The 16,512-nt window shown below is 45.6% G+C and overlaps 1 long non-coding RNA gene across 1 annotated transcript; it reads right to left on the reverse strand.

The window, feature by feature from the left end:
* Positions 1 to 12,887: 12,887 nt before the first annotated feature.
* On the reverse strand, positions 12,888 to 15,393 carry LOC130296868 (uncharacterized). Its single transcript, XR_008849319.1, has 3 exons — positions 14,983 to 15,393; positions 13,346 to 13,410; positions 12,888 to 13,244 (listed from the first exon to the last, which is right to left on the reverse strand). It is a non-coding gene; the product is annotated as an uncharacterized LOC130296868 (long non-coding RNA).
* Between the last annotated feature and the right edge of the window lie 1,119 nt (positions 15,394 to 16,512).

Genomic DNA, 16,512 nt, shown 5'->3' on the forward strand with positions numbered 1-16,512 from the left:
CTCCAATGGTGAGCCGTGGAAGCTTTCAAAACTCCGTTTTGCATATAGAATGGCGCAGCCGAAATGGAAACCTCATTACATTGCCTCATGGGAGAGAGAACTGGGACGTTCTTTTACAGAACTAGAAATAGACCGTATTCTCGCGGCCTCACATGGTCAGTCCAGGTGTATTAGAATTCAAAAAACACATTTTAAAATACTGTCACGCTGGTATAAAGTTCCTGAATTCCTATACGCGCATGGCCTCTCCCCCTCTGATAAGTGCTGGAGATGCTTGGTTCAGCGAGGTACGCACGCCCACATTTGGTGGTTCTGTCCCTCCGTCATGCCTTTCTGGCAGGAGGTGGAGTCAACAATTAACTTAATAGTGGAATCTCCTGTTCAACTTAATCCTGAGTCCGTCCTGCTGGGCTGCCCCTCCATCTCCTACGTCCCCACATCAGATATACTGGTCTCTCATATGGTGGCGGCAGCAAAATCCCTAATCCCTTTAAATTGGCTGAACACAACGCCCCCGGCCAAAAGTGATTGGCTCGCTAAGATTTCTCAGATCAATAGATTTGAGGAATTGTACAGTAGATTAAATAGAACACACGATACCTATTGCAAGATATGGAAACCGTGGCTAGATTCACCCTATGCTTTGACGACATGATTTTGGTCGACTGCCATCTACCTGACTGCTCAGAGGCTCAGACTTCTTACCTGCCCCATGTTCTCTACCCTCTTCACTAACCCTCGTCTCCTCCTCTGCTGCTTTTTCTTGCCTTTGTTCCTTTTTCTTACCTTCCGCTACTCTCTTTGTTCTCTCTTTCTACTCCCCCCCTAGGTATCCCACATGTTTCCTTTACCACCCGCCTTCTTATACACATCCTTATCTTGACCCACCACCTCCCCTACCCTCCCTCTCCCGCTTGATTCCATCAACCCTCCCCAATTCCATGCTCTCCCAAGCACCCGACTGGTTTGGAGCTAATCGCAAGTTTATAGTTACCTCATGTGCTGCTGCTGACATTTAGTGTGCGCTCCATTCGAGCCTAACCGCCTTAAAATAACACTGCTGTGCAACATGTTGATAATTTAGTTCTGAAGCTCACTGTATCCACTGAAAAAATGGAAAACAAGAGCATTGTTGTTTTACCACCTGCGAGTGGGGTGTTTGTGTTACCAATGTTCTTTTCCTCGTGCTCAATAAAGACATAGTTGATAAAAAAAGAAGGAGGGCAAAGAAGAGGTGTGTTGAGTAAGCAACAATCTGTACAGAAACCCTATGGTGTGGGGGGGCAAGAAGGGGGCCATGCAAAGTCCCTCAAAGGGAGTTAACTCCCGATGCAGGTGGGCCGAGCGTGACACCAAAGAGTAGAAATGTTTTAGTTGTATGTATTCAAAAGGCTTACGGGGATGGGGAGGTTCAACTGGACGTATGTCAGCAAGGGGCAATAATCCCTCAGAAGACAACACGTGAAAAAAACGGAGTGGGTCAGATTTGGAGCTCCCCACAGCTTGAAGAGTTTTTAAATGATCTTAATACCAACACATGGGGACTTCATTTTACTCATAATATCTTTCACAATAATGCAGAATTCCTAGATGTTGTCGTATTTCATGACGAAGCCAATAGACTAAGCACTCGCACTTTTTTCAAGGAGGTAGATAGCAATAGCTATTTGGATTTTTCTAGCTCCCATTACAAAAAATGGATTTCTAACATCCCGTAAGGTCAGTTCAAGCGAATTAGACGGAACTGCTCTTCTTTGGAAGATTTCAAACTCCAGAGCAACACTCTTAAAACTCGCTTTAAAGCGAAGAAATATCCTAAGGCCATTATAGAGTCGGCGTACAAGAAGGCCAGCTTACAGACACAAGCAGAATGTCTGTCTAAAACAACACGCAACAATTCCAAAAACTATGACTACTCCAATTTTATTACCACCTTCACACGGGAACATACGCAGGTTAAGGAAATTCTATCCAAACACTGGTCGATCCCATTAAAAGATCCTTACCTATGTGACATTCTACCTCACAAACCCTCAGTCACTTTTAGACGTGGGCGCACTCTACGCAATATAGTCGCCCCTAGCAGACTAAGAGCTGCTACTTCTGGCCAGACTAATAATTTTTTGACCAGTATAGGTAGCTATCAATGTGGCATCACAAGATGTAAATGTTGTGCCAGTATTAATAATCGCTTTAAAAAATTCACGTCCACCAAAACAGGCGAGCATTTTAATATCAAAACCTTTTTAAACTGTTCCTCTCAATATGTGATATATCTACTGGAATGCCCTTGCAAACTCCAATATGTGGGCCGTACCATCCGTTGCCTACGGGAAAGAATTAACAAACATCGTAGCAACACCGTTCATGGTTTCTTGCTACACAGTGTCTCCAGACACCTGCTTCAGGTACACAAGCAAGATTTCCGATGCATTACGGTTACACCTATTGAAGGCATCTCAAAAGAGGACCCGCAAAGATTCAGTACATTGAGGAAAAGAGAGAACTTTTGGATCTATAAACTCAAAACTCTTGCACCCGGAGGCCTTAATGAACTTATTGAATGCTCCCTGTAATCCTCACCAATATTATTATTATCTGTCCACAGGGTTATCTGTTTCTCTTGTATCAATTACTCAATATTTGTTATATATACTTTTGGTCCAATATTTACTCACTAATTTATCGAGTGTTTACATTTTAACATATTTTGCATCTTATTTACCGTGTGCTTCCATGTGGTTTTACTAACATCCCAATACTGCATATTTATAATGGGTTTGTTTACTCCATATCTCTAAATTTTATATTTATGACATTTATATTTATATTGATTTCCCTTATGTTAATATTGATTTTATATCCATGAATTTTATACATATATAGATTTATATCCATATTTATAATATTTACATTTATATCTTTACTTTCATTTTATATCAATTTTTTTACCGTATTTTCCTATATACTGTTATTCTTTTATCTAATTTACCATAGACATTTGGGCTTCTGCTTTATATGTCACACTCTTTTCGACGAGGTTGTTGGTGATTTATTGCCCCCTTACGTCCGGTTTTATTATCATTATATTAAAACCATCTTATCTATTTTATTCTACACTTCTATGTGTATACTTGTCATAGACAGCTATGGTTCTGTTACCACTCATATATTCTTACATTTTGGTTATGTTACCCCTATGCCCCGATTTATTATGGCTCTCTAGACACGCTTCATCTGATAATCATGGGTCTATGATCCATTCCTATTAATCTCCCTTTTCCTCTCCCCCTCCTTATTCCCCCCCCCCTCTCTTTTTCTTTACATTTTATTATTTCTGGCAGTCCATTTGCAACTGCTGTAGGCCCTTAACTTTTAGCCCACCCCTATGAGTGTTTTTCTAGTTCTAATCGCGCTGCCTATTTATCATGTTCCGCCCCTTTTGTCACGGGGTAGGGCTAGTAACTCCGACCTTCGTAAATGACGGCCTCGCTTCCATCGTCCCATTCATAGCAACGCGTCCCTAACAACCAGCAGGGACGCGTCGCTTCCTGCAAACAGCGCGGTAATGCCAGCTGATTGGCCGGACCGCGCAGTCCGTTGATGGGTCAATGCAGCTGTACGTCGCTGATTGGCTCTATCCCCCCGCCTCCCATGTGGTTAGCGACGCGTCCCTAGTAATCATCTCGGGATGAGCGCTGCCGTTATCTGCACTTATATATGTCGCTGCTTCAATGCAGCATCACAGAACATCCACCCCTTTAGCCTACCATGGTTCACACTATACAATTGTACATCCTTTCCTTACTATATTTTCATGTTTTTATGATTGTTGATTCTATGCTAGATGTGTAAGTGCAACACCTGTAGTGACCTTTGACCATTCTAGCCACGCCCACTTTGCATTTTTGGCGCCTGTTCACATTGTATTTAAACTTGCCATGTGTCTTATGTATGTTATGCTGATCTGAAGAGGAATTTACCCTCGAAACGCGTCATCTTGTCCATTTTATTGTTTTCTTTAAATAAAATGTCCTGCTGAGGACTTTCCTATTACCTTTGGCATCCGCCTCATCTGTCGACAAGAGTCTGCAGCGCCATACCTGAGGATTTTTTCCTGCTCTACTTCTAATATTGACTACCAGGACGACTTGTTTCCTCCTGCAACCCATCGGCATAGCAGCGACTCGCACTACAGTACCCAGATTATATCGTGGGTGATATGCTTTTTTGCATAGATCTCAAGGATCTTTCATCTATAACCCATTGCCTCCGGTGTTTTTGAGCTAGCAGCGCCTGGATTATCGTTGGTCCATCTTCCTCTACCTCCTCGCAAAGTAAGATTAAGGTCACCACATAAGACAACAGTGCCCCTAAGTAGCGGGAGAGCAACATCAATAAAGTCAAGCAAAAAGGGGATCTGTTGGAGATTCGGGCAGTAGACATTAAGAATCGTGAATTTGTGTCCCCCAATACTTAAAGAAAAGATAAAGTAACGTGCATCCGGGGCAATCGTACAGTTCAGAACCTGATGGGGAAGAGACTTGTGAATGGCGATCGCCACCCCACAGGATCTGGACAGAGGATTGTCAGCACAGAACCAGGAGGTGTAGTGTGGATGTTTGAGAGAGGGTGTGTGGCCTACCTTAAAATGTGTCTCTTGAAAACATACCAAATGAGCCCGTTGCTTGTGACAATGGTGAAGGATCTGAGCCCTTTTTTCCGGGGTGTTGAGACCTTTGGCATTAAAAGAAATAATCTTGAGATCTGCCATGAGAAACTCAGAGAAACCGAGAGAAAACAAAAAACCGGAGTTAGTACAGGAATGAGGTGCTATTATAGGGGGTCAGATAAAAAAGAAGGGGGGGGGGAACAAAACACAGGGATAAGACAAGGGGGGAAAACAAAAAGGAGCAACACAAAAGGAGAACAAGTACACAACAAGAGCAGCAAACACCTACACAGACCAACAAAACAAAAGAGAAGAGAAAGAAGAAAAGAAAAGAAAAAAGAGGGGTAACGAAATAAGCAGTAGACAGACAGAGAGAAGAGACTACTGCTGCGGAAACTAACAAGAACAATAAGTAGTAAAGGAGGGAAGAAGTCCCAAGGACCAGATCGTCCCCAGGAGCCCTATACCTATAGGGGGGTGAAGTTAGTCAGGTAGCGAGAGAGACAGAACCCACTACACTGCTGAATATGTAACAGTAGCTGAAAAGAGCCCAAAAGGACAATGAAAATGAGTCAGATGAAAAGGGGGAAAAACATACAAAAAGCACAATTAGAGGCACTGGGGAGAGAATAGTGGCATTACAGTTTCTAATACAATAATCCCAAATCCCCAAATGGCAACTATCAGTAGCACCAGAAGATAACATTAATAAAAATGAGCAATCAACTGCTAAATAGCACATTTCTAGTGGAAAGATCAAGTGGGAGGTTGCGAGGCCCTACGAGAAGCAGGAGCCACCGAGGGCAGCTGCGACTGGCGACACTGAGGGGCCACTCGGGGTCCGCGAGAGTCTCTAGGAGGGAGTCCAGAGCGAGGGGCTCTCGCCAGGGTGAAGTAGGGGGCGGGACTGGCCGTTGGAACGGAGGGGAATGCAACATAGGCCATTCCGGAAGCACCACCTCAGGTAAATCCAGGGCTTCCAGGGAACCACTATAAAATCAGCCACCCCTGTGCAAATCACCAATTTAGGCCTCAAATGTACATAGTGCACTTTAACTCATGAGCCTTGTTGTGTGTCGGCAGAGCATTTTACGCCCTCTCAGGAGAAATTGTGTTACAAATTTTGGGGGTCTTTTTTTCCTTTTACCTCTTGTGAAAATAAAAAGTATGGGGCAACACCAGCATGTTAGTGTAAAAATGTTAATTTTTTTACACATACAGGCTGGTGTAGACCCCAACTTTTCCTTTTCATAAGGGGTAAAAGGAGAAAAACATGTGTGTGTGAGTGTGTGTGTGTGTGGGGGGGGGGGGGGGGGGGGCAAACCTTCAGCTGTTGCAAAACTACAACTCCCAGCATGCACTGACAGACATTGCATGCTGGGAGTTGTACTTTTGCAACATCTGGAGGCACACTGGTTGGAAAACCTTTAGTTAGGTTCTGACTGTTTAGACCCAATTAGCTCCTAGCAGGCTATAACTACCCCTCCCCCTTATTACAATAATTAATTAAATAATAACTGACACAACAACAATTCAACTTTTTATGGGTGGGGATCGGCCACAGCTTTATTTATAAAATTACTTATATTAATAACAATTTAACTGTAACAAAGACACCGATTGGCTTCTTGCCAACCCCAGAGGTGCTGCCACACTGTCCTGTGTGGAGGTCTACCCCGGGTTGACCCCGCTTTCACCGTGTTCTTACCGCCAAGCTGTGACTTACAATAAACAGAGATACAAAAAGGGAGGGAGGGAGGGCAAAACTCCGGGTCCTGGGCAGATTGAGGGGGGAAGGGAGGCACCACAGCTATAAATACCCAGGGGAGGGCCCCTGAAAGCCCGGGAAACTATTACACCCCTGATTGGTGCACTCCTTCCCCCCCACCCATGGGACATACCACTATAGTTACCAACAAGTTTTTACAGATGGAGGAGGGGGCTAAAAACCTTGCCTGTATATTTCTTAACCCCTTAACTGCTCACCAGTCAGGGGGCAAGCTAGTTAAGCACAGCTTGCCCCTCCAGACTGTTGAGACCCAATTAGCTCCTAGCAGGCTATAACTACCCCTCCCCCTTATTACAATAATTAATTAAATAATAACTGACACAACAACAATTCAACTTTTTATGGGTGGGGATCGGCCATAGCTTTATTTATAAAATTACTTATATAAATAACAATTTAACTGTAACAAAGACACCGATTGGCTTCTTGCCAACCCGAGAGGTGCTGCCACACTGTCCTGTGTGGAGGTCTACCCCGGGTTGACCCCGCTCTCACCGTCTTCTTACCCCCACGGAGGAGACCAGTTAGCCCTACACTGGGCTCCGACCCCCACCCAAGAGATACTGGATAGCCAACACCTGGGGCCACTTCAGCCCCCCGGACACACCCAACACATTTCCTCTCCAGGAAATCCGCCCAACACATTTCCTCTCCAGGAAATCCGCTCAACACATTTCCTCTCCAGGAAAACCGCCCAACACGTTTCCTCTCCAGAAAAACCGAGGTACCTGCCGCCAGGACCTATTTCTTATATAAATTTGTATTCATTCATTTTATTTATTAATCTTTTTTTTTTTTTTTTTTTTTTAATAACTCTTGTGCGAACACATCTCTCAGACTCACCCATACATCGAAGAGAGCCGCAGCACTCGCACCACCTTGCGGAAAACCACTCGCAAAACATAACACATATGGGAAACATCAAACTGGGCGAAAATAGCAACACAAAATGCAGATCGCCAGCGCCCCATGCGCTGCGCTACCCTCTCCGGAAACCAAGCCATCTCCGCCGGCCCCGATACAAAAGAGGGCGAATCTCAAACTCACAACACCCCATCCTATCAAAGAAAAGCAAAACCCAAAACAGACAAAAAACTCGAAACTGAATAATCGGGAGCGTGGAGCAAAAAATAAAAAAGGGGGGCCGCCCCGTCAAGCAATAGGACGACAACCCGAAAATACGCTCATTCGCTGACCCCCATGCAGCACAAGCTGCGCTACCTGGATCGCCGAAGCAGTCTCGGACAAAAAAGGGGGCCTTTAATTTTTATAATTTTTTTTTTTTTATTACTGTGTCGCAAATTGCACAAAATAGGCACCCAAAAAACAGACACCCCAGTCACAGATGAGGAGAAAGGAAGTGCCCCATCCACATAGCCCCGAAAAAAGCCAGTGCAAACCTCGGATGAGCAAAACGACGCAAAAGCGACAACCAAAAATCCGACCCGCAGCTGCCACCAAGTGTCCCAAAACTGATAGGAAAAACCGTTCGCCTACAGCAAGGCCACCCACTCGCGGGCCCAGCCCCTAGGTACGCACCAACATCCCACCAACCACAAAGTAGAAAAGAAAAAATTACCCCCGCCATGCGCCAACCGCACCCCACTGGGTCGCAGCACAATGGGAAAGCCACCCACCTGTTTTCTCCTTTCTTTGAATAGAAGGTGATTCACATGAACAGGTGAATATACCCGGCGTCATGTACTAAGAATGTTATTTGGATGCACAGAGACCACAGCCCAAATCTCGAACCTCCTTGAAGAGGTGACACAGCAGTCAACTTCCGTCATCACATCATATGAAAACGAAATAGGAATAAACATCAGAGCCCGGAAGGTTACTACAAAGGGCATTCCAGGTACCAAAAACAAATCCCCTATCCACAGACACATTTGGAACCTCCGGGACCCCCCTCCACTGTAGACATCCCGGCCACCACACCACCAACCACTCGCAAACGCCTTACCGTGAGTGTGACCAAGTCGCAGGAGCCACCAAAGCGGACCAAGAAATACACACCAAACTCCACGATGACCCACGGGCCAGCCACACAGGCAAACCTTCCGACTCCGCCCAAGGGAGCAACCTCCGGAACCACTGCCAGAGAAAAACGAGACAAAGCGTCAACACCCAATACCGACCCCAGGGAGCACAACCCCAAAATAAATAGTAACTCCAAACAGCGAAGCACTAGGCACAACAAGCCGAACACAAGAAGAAATCCGCAAGAGTAATATCAGTGACAACTCCCCGATTGTCAGACCGACAACACGCCACGATCACTCAAAGCACCCCAGAAAAGAAGAAAAGTAACACCAAATTAGAGCGCTACCAAGCGCAGGGGCCAAGCCAACCCACACAGTATCGTTACAAGTCCAGAACATGAGCTGCCGAAGCAAGCACCCAAAGTCCCACAACCAATACCAAGGCAAAAGCGCTAACAAAACCCAAGCATGGCAGAAACCCACTGACTACCAAGACCCAGGGCTAAACCACCCAGCAGCACCACTGGGAAACCAAACCACACCAACAACCAACCAAACCGGCCACATCCGGAAACAGAGCGAGCTTCCCGTGAGCTGCAACGGGGGACAGAAAGCAGGCCTGTCCACTGCACGACACATGAAAAAACCCCAACCAGCCAAAACGTCAGCCCTTAGTGCACCCGGGGCACATATGTGGGGGGACAGATACCACACACCCTCGGCGGCCAGAGACAACCTGGAGGAAAAAACTCCGCCCGGAACCATATTCCACGTGGAACAATCAGGAAACCAGCAAGGACCGTAACCAGGGCACCTAGCGAGCCCTGAAGAAACCAAAACAGAGAAAACGCAATCACACCCTGACCACAGGAAAGCAGCAGACCAACGCCAACGCGGCATGCGGAACCCATGCTAATCTACTCAGTATTGTTCCAATTTTAACATATGTGCTGCCGAAGCGAGCACCAAATATGGAACGCCTCACAATTTGCATGTCAGCCTTGCAACAACAAACCACACCCCCACAAGCGCAGAGCACAGGAGAATCGCCCTCCGGAATACCACCATGAACAGAAAAACTCACAAGGCAAGGCAAACAGAGACTCAAGCGAACCTACCCTCGGAGACTCAAGCGAAACCTACCCACCGAACACAGAAGTCCCATGCCTACCAGAGATTGGGAAAATACGGAGAGATAAACCAAACAAAAAGGGGGAGAAAACCAAAAGAAACAAAACCGTAACTGGGCGGCACCCACCGAATCAGGAAAAGGAACAAGCCGCAGGAGCCAAGTCTGCCAAACCCCGGCCACCCAGAGCTTAAGGCCAAAAGAGCACTCACCGCAGAAAACATTTTTATTTATTTTTTTACTTTTTTATGATACCCTACCAAAGCACCCTGAAATAGAGGAGGAAAGCAGGATTAGAACTCTGGTCTCCCACACAATACACATTCAACTGATGGCTGCTCAGACCACTGACCTACCAACAGAACCCAAGAAGAGACGTACTCAACTCCCAACCAGAGACCAAACTCAACATACACACAGAAACAAAAGGACGAACACTGCACAGAACGCAGCCATAAGCACACTAACCGGGGAAGGGGCCAAGCCCCGCATCAGAACACCCACCAATTCCAGAAGATGGAGAAGCCAACAGCTGGAAGATCCACTTCACCACCGCCGCAGGCGTGGGACAAGGCAAGTCGGAGACCGCCGGGTCGCGGGCACTCCGCCACCACACTCACTACCCCTCCACGGGGGGCATTGGAGAGGCAGGAGGAAGAAGGGGGGGGGGGAGATCTGGGAACAGGAGAGGTGATGGGGGGGCAGATGCAGTGGGCAGGGGGGTGTGGTAAGGGGAGAGGTGCCAGCGTGGGCGGAGTGAGAAGCTGGGTAAATGAGAGGGGACGATAGGAGAGCTCAAATAGTTTGCGCCGTAATCCGAAAGAGCCCGCAGTACCCTTGCCATTTTCTCGGATTGTTTTTTTAAAATTTTTTTTTTTTTTTTTTTTTTTGTGAACGCCGTTTATTAATACATACAGTAGAAAAATTGACCGAATATGCTAAACAGAAATGCAATATGTGTATTAAATTACCAATATTATTTATTATATCACGTGTATAATGAAATTTAATATTTATTTATTTCTTCTAATTTAAAATTATTTTATTTGAATTATTAATTTATTTATATTTGCGTGCACGCCATAGACGGAACACTTCAAACGACGACATATTGTTATACTCCAGACATGCACGCATGAGGAGATACCACATACATGCATGTCTGCAACACACATATTTTTTTTTATTTTTTTATTTTTTATTTTTTTATTTATTTTTTTTAGTTATACCTATATATACATACATACACATATATACACTTTTATTTATTTATTTATCGATTTTTTTATTTATTTATTTTTTTCATTTATTTATATATATATATATATATATATATATATATATATATATATATATATATTTTGTATTATTTATTTATTTATTTATTTATTTATTTTTTGATGGGGAAAAGGGGGCAAACCAAACTTTTATTATTGAAGGGTTAAATGACCTTTATTGACTTAATTCTTTTTGGGTTTTTTTTATATTTTTTTTTGCAATGTTATAGCTCCATAGGAGCCATAACCCTGCACACACTGCTCCTAACACTGATCACTTGCCATGTATCAACATGGCAATGATCGGTGCCATCAACGATTGATTGCTCAAGCCTGAATTTCAGGCTTGGAGCAATCAATCAACGAGCGGACGCGCAGGAGGCAGGTAAGTGACCCTCCTGCTGCGTCCCAGCTGATCAGGACAACGCGATTAGATCGCGATTGTCCCGGTCAGCCCGACTGAGCAGCCGGGATGCTTGAAAGTACATCTTCAGACGCGGCGATGAACTTCATCGCCGCGTCTAAAGATGTAATGCCGGACATCTGCCCGATCGGCGATGTCTGGCGTAGCATGGGTGCTGGTTGCTAAGAGCAACCGGGACCCCACGGATATAACGCGCGCTCACCTTGTGAGCGCGCATTATATCTGAAGGAGCGCAAATGGACGTTAATAAGCGTCCATTTGCGCATAGGGAGTTAAAACAGCAGCAGCCCCCCAGGGGCCGCTGCCTACAGAGCCAGGGGGGGGGAACAGGGGGGGGGGAAGAAACGGAGGGGACCGCAAAGAGGAAAAAGAGACGGAGGGGGACAGGGGGGGGACAAGGAAAACAGCAGAGCATGCTCATAAGGAGCACGCCCATAGAGAGGGATACAGGAACAGGCAGGGGAGAGGGCTTTGGCCACGGGCAGGGAAGAGGGCAAAAGGAACGGGCGGGACAGGGCTCACAGGGACTATAGTGGGTAGGAGAGCGGGACTGTGAGAGGTCCGCCAGCCTCCCAAACCCGTCTCGGGTGCAACAGGAGGGGAGGCCAGCTCAGCCATAATGGAGCATGCCAGCCCTCACCCTCCTGCTCCATCCGGGCCACAAATAAAAGGAAGACACATACCAGCCAGCAGTCAAAACTCCGGGTCCTGGGCAGATTGAGGGGGGAAGGGAGGCACCACAGCTATAAATACCCAGGGGAGGGTGCCTGAAATCCCGGGAAACTATTACACCCCTGATTGGTGCACTCCTTCCCCCCCCACCCATGGGACATACCACTATAGTTACCAACAAGTTTTTACAGGCGGGGGAGGGGGCTAAAAACCTTGCCTGTATATTTCTTAACCCCTTAACTGCTAACCAGTCAGGGGGCAAGCTAGTTATGCACAGCTTGCCCCTCCAGTTACCTAACTCAGTATTTTCCAACCAGTGTGCCTCCAGCTGTTGCAAAATTGCAACTCTCAACATGTACTGATCTGCACAGTGATCTCCAAACTGTACCCCTCTAAATCTTGCAATACTACATATCCCAGCATGCCCAAACAGCTGTCTGCGCATGCTGGGAGTTGTAGTTTTGCAACATTTGAAGGGCTACAGTTTAGAGACCACTGTATAGTGGTCTTCTAACTGTAGCCCTCCATATGTTGCTAGGCAACAACTCACTGGCTTCCATAGGATCGCGCACCAGGGAGATGCACCAGGGAGCCATATCTCATCGCTGCCCGCCCGGTAAGTGACCTCTGGCGCCGATGACCACCAGTTTCCTCACTCTTCCAGGACAAAAGTCGGTGGACAGAGCGGGGAACCGAACTCTAACTCCCCCACCCCCAAACTGCTATTGGTCAGTCGTCTCTGACCGACCAATAGCAGGAATAGCAGACCCGTATGACCCGGAATCGCCGCAGATCGCCGGTCTGAATTGAACTGATCGCTGACATGGGGGGGGGTTCTCAGGACCCCCCAGGGGTTTGCTCGTGATGCCTGCTGAGGCATGCTTTGGACACTTAAAAAAAAAAATCACAATTTTTCACAGACAGAAATAAAATAAATTAGTCAAACAAGTCAAAGAACATTTTAAAAACAGGGGAACTTTATTATTAATAAAATGTTTGTGTAGGGGATTTATGTAACCTTCCATCACTCACAAAGAGCGTACAGTAACTAACTCAGGACAGGAAAAACCTCCAGAGGGGAGGAAACCTGTAGGGAATCCATGGCTACTGTATTGCCCTTCCTCTGGGCATACTAAAGGAGGTTACCTCTAGAATTTGGGCAAAGTGTCTGTGTATGTGCGTGATTCGAGGGTTTATGCCTTCATCCAACTTCTTGCTGTAAGTCCGGAAATATGTGCCTTATTACAACGTCTTGATAGTCCGGAAATGCTACTCCACATCCTGGAAATAGTGCATCTAAGATAGGAAAACAAAAGATAGATTATTTACATGTTTATTATAGAAATGCACATGGAACTGCACTAAAGACCTTTTGGACACAACAATGTGACACTTACCAATCACAGTGATGTATTCAACTTCACATTCCCGCGCGCCTACAGTGTCCAGCATCGGCCCCTCACTGATGAAGAATGAGCAGGAGCTGTGTTATTTCTGCTCAGTGCTGCTCTCTGGTGGACAATGGTTATGACATCACATGTGTGACACGCTGTTACCTCCTGGGAGTTCTATTTGAGCAGTGCTGCTCTCTGATTGGCTGAAACCTAAAAAGCTTTTTAATATATTCTGCATGACTGTTACCTAAGGGATTTTTTTTTTTGCATTTTTTAAATAAAATGACACTACTCCCTGTGGGTGTGTTATATTTGTTTATACTCAGTATTTGTAATATCATTTGCTGTCAGGGCATGCTTGGAGTTGTAGTTTTGCAACAGCTGGAAAAACGTCTGTCGGAAGGGGGGGGGGGAGACCACCAAAGATGAGGCAATGTGGGCTTTGAAAAACGCCACAGATACATTGTGTTTAGTCCCAGCCTAAGCCTAGGAACAGACACAATTTTTGTTTGAGGTTTATTTGGTAAAAAATAAAAATAAACACACCACAACAACTGCGTCCTCATTTCTATTCTCCCAAGACGCCATCTTTGTGTAATTTTTGCCAAAACCACTGAAGTAAATTTATCAAAACCTGTAAAGAGGAAAAGTGGTTGCCCATAGCAACCAGATATTTTCTTTCATTTTCATGTGGTGGGCAGAAGAGAGTAATTGTGTCTAGGGTGTTGTAGTGGTAGTGTAGGGTCTGTTGGTATTAACCCTCAGATGTCATGATGCCAGGGCGAGGTTTCCTTAGTGTTAATAGTCCTACCGCCAACCGTCCCAGAAACGGTAGGGAGAATAACGGAATATCCACAGCAGATTTTATGAATAAACTGAAGAACTTTACTTGAGGATTTTATACAACAGTCTTCAAACATAACAGTCTCTCTAGAGTGATCCGGGATACAGGTTCCTCACAGGTTGTGCTGGGACTCTGAAGCAATGAGCTTTGATGCAGGCCACTGTGCTACTAATTGTAATATTTTAGCTGGTAGTAGTCACACAGGATTAGGTAGTTTGAGCTTTGGTAACTCACGTTTTAGTGGCTGCTGGATCTTAGGCTTTGGCCTAGCTGACTTGAATTGATGCTGATGAGATTTTTGCTGCTTGATAGTCCGGAACTAAGAGAGGCAAGAGCTAAGAGAGTGAATTGATTGACAACAGCCCCTTATATATTAAGGAGGCTGGACAAAGCTCATTGGCCGGCAAACCTGTAAGTCCTGACCCAGTGAACTCTGGGTACATCACATGACCCTGTAAGGTCCTTAAACCATAGTACAATCATAATTAAAGGCACGTGACCTGCTAAGGTCCTATACATAATATTTCCTATACATTAAATATATATATATGAACACAATTTACATGAGGCGACCAGGGGTAAGCCCTGCAAGAGTGCCCTATGAGAGTGAAGGAACTCTGGCTGAGGGGACTTTAGACAGGGACAGGACCAAGTCCTGTACCGGGACACCACATTTAAAAATGAAAAGTGAAAGAAGCGATCTGATTGGTTGCTATGGGCAACTGGTCAATTTTCCTCTGCACAAGTTTTCATACATGTCCCCCAATGTGTATTACTATTATGATAATAGACTTACCTCCCAACCGTCCCGGATCTGACATGCCCTGTTTCTGTGATTTCCTGTGATGCACGGAGCCTCAGTGTGATCACTACTCACAGTACAGAGCGAAGCCCCAGGAGATCATGGAGTGTCTGCTCTATCATGTCATCTCCCCTGAGCTAAGAGGAGGCACTCATTGGTCCTGCAGCCTGGGAAAGGCACCTGCATCAACCAATCAGAGGCTTCCTGTTACAGGGGGCAGAGGGAGAGGCTGCAGATGGATCAGCTACTTAACCCCTAAAGTAAATTTTTTTCTTATTCAAAATCTTTATTAATTTTCAATAATTTTCAATAAACAAAAAAACAATAACAAGGCACGACAGTGGCAGAGGCACAAGGTGTTAAGCATGGCCTCAATGCAAGATAAAAAAAACAGAATAAGTAATAAAGACCGTGCATGGCAGAAAGTGCGGTCAGCACTAGGGAGTCCGTTACTTGCGCAACAGACAGGAAGGACATCATGTCAAAGCAATCCGTATACTCAACAAGGAACACCAACTTAGAATATGTAATAACCACATCAATGCTAAAGCGGCAAGGTTCAGAAGGGAAAGAATAGAGGGATATAGATAAAAAGTGAAGAACAGAAAAATAAGAGGGTATGTAAAACACAGAAACAGGCAGACATGACAACATACAGAGACAAGGGTCTTACAGACAGACAAGAAACAACAAGGGAAGTAGGGCGGGAAGGTTACCAAGACAGACGGGAGAAAGCGTAGCCGCAAAAGGGTCATGGCGTCACAGAGGATCCCAAGGCCAATAGGTCATGGTACTCGGAGGTAGACTGGAAGGATGACCAATCATACCAAGTTTTGGTACATCTTTCATTTTCTGCAGGGGTCAAGGCAATTAACTCCTTCATGTGCTGAAAATAATTCACCTCTGCAAGCCATTCCCCAACAGTCGGGGGCGTGGAAGACCTCCATTTACGGGGAATAACTGACTTAGCAGCCTGCAGAAAATAATGTAAGAGAGATTTCCGGAAGGAAGTAGTAGAAATGTCAAACATGAAGAGCAGAACTGCCTCAGGGGAATCCGGAACAGTCACACCGGTGATATCGTGAGTGATAGAGCGTACTGAAGTCCAGAATGGACGCAGTGAGGGACAACCCCACCAGATGTGCAACATCGTATCAGTCGCTTGTCCACAGCGCCAACAAAGGTCAGAGACTGACGGGTACCATCGATGCAACTGCTCCGGAGTCCTATACCAGCAGAAGAGTATTTTGTAGTTCGTCTCTTGTGATCTGTTAGGTATGATTGACTTATGTGAAAGGTGAAAGCATTTCTGCCATTGCTCCTTGGAGAACTGAGAGACGAGGTCCGCCTCCCAAGCGCTACAGAAGGAGGGCAAAGAAGAGGTGTGTTGAGAAAGCAACAATCTGTACAGAAACCCTATGGTGTGGGGGGGCAAGGGGGGGGCCATGCAAAGTCCCTCAAAGGGAGTTAACTCCCGATGCAGGTGGGCCAAGCGTGACACCGAAGAGTAGAAATGTTTTAGTT

Source organism: Hyla sarda, chromosome 12 (assembly GCF_029499605.1).
Source record: "Hyla sarda isolate aHylSar1 chromosome 12, aHylSar1.hap1, whole genome shotgun sequence".
NCBI classification, from domain to species: domain Eukaryota; kingdom Metazoa; phylum Chordata; class Amphibia; order Anura; family Hylidae; genus Hyla; species Hyla sarda.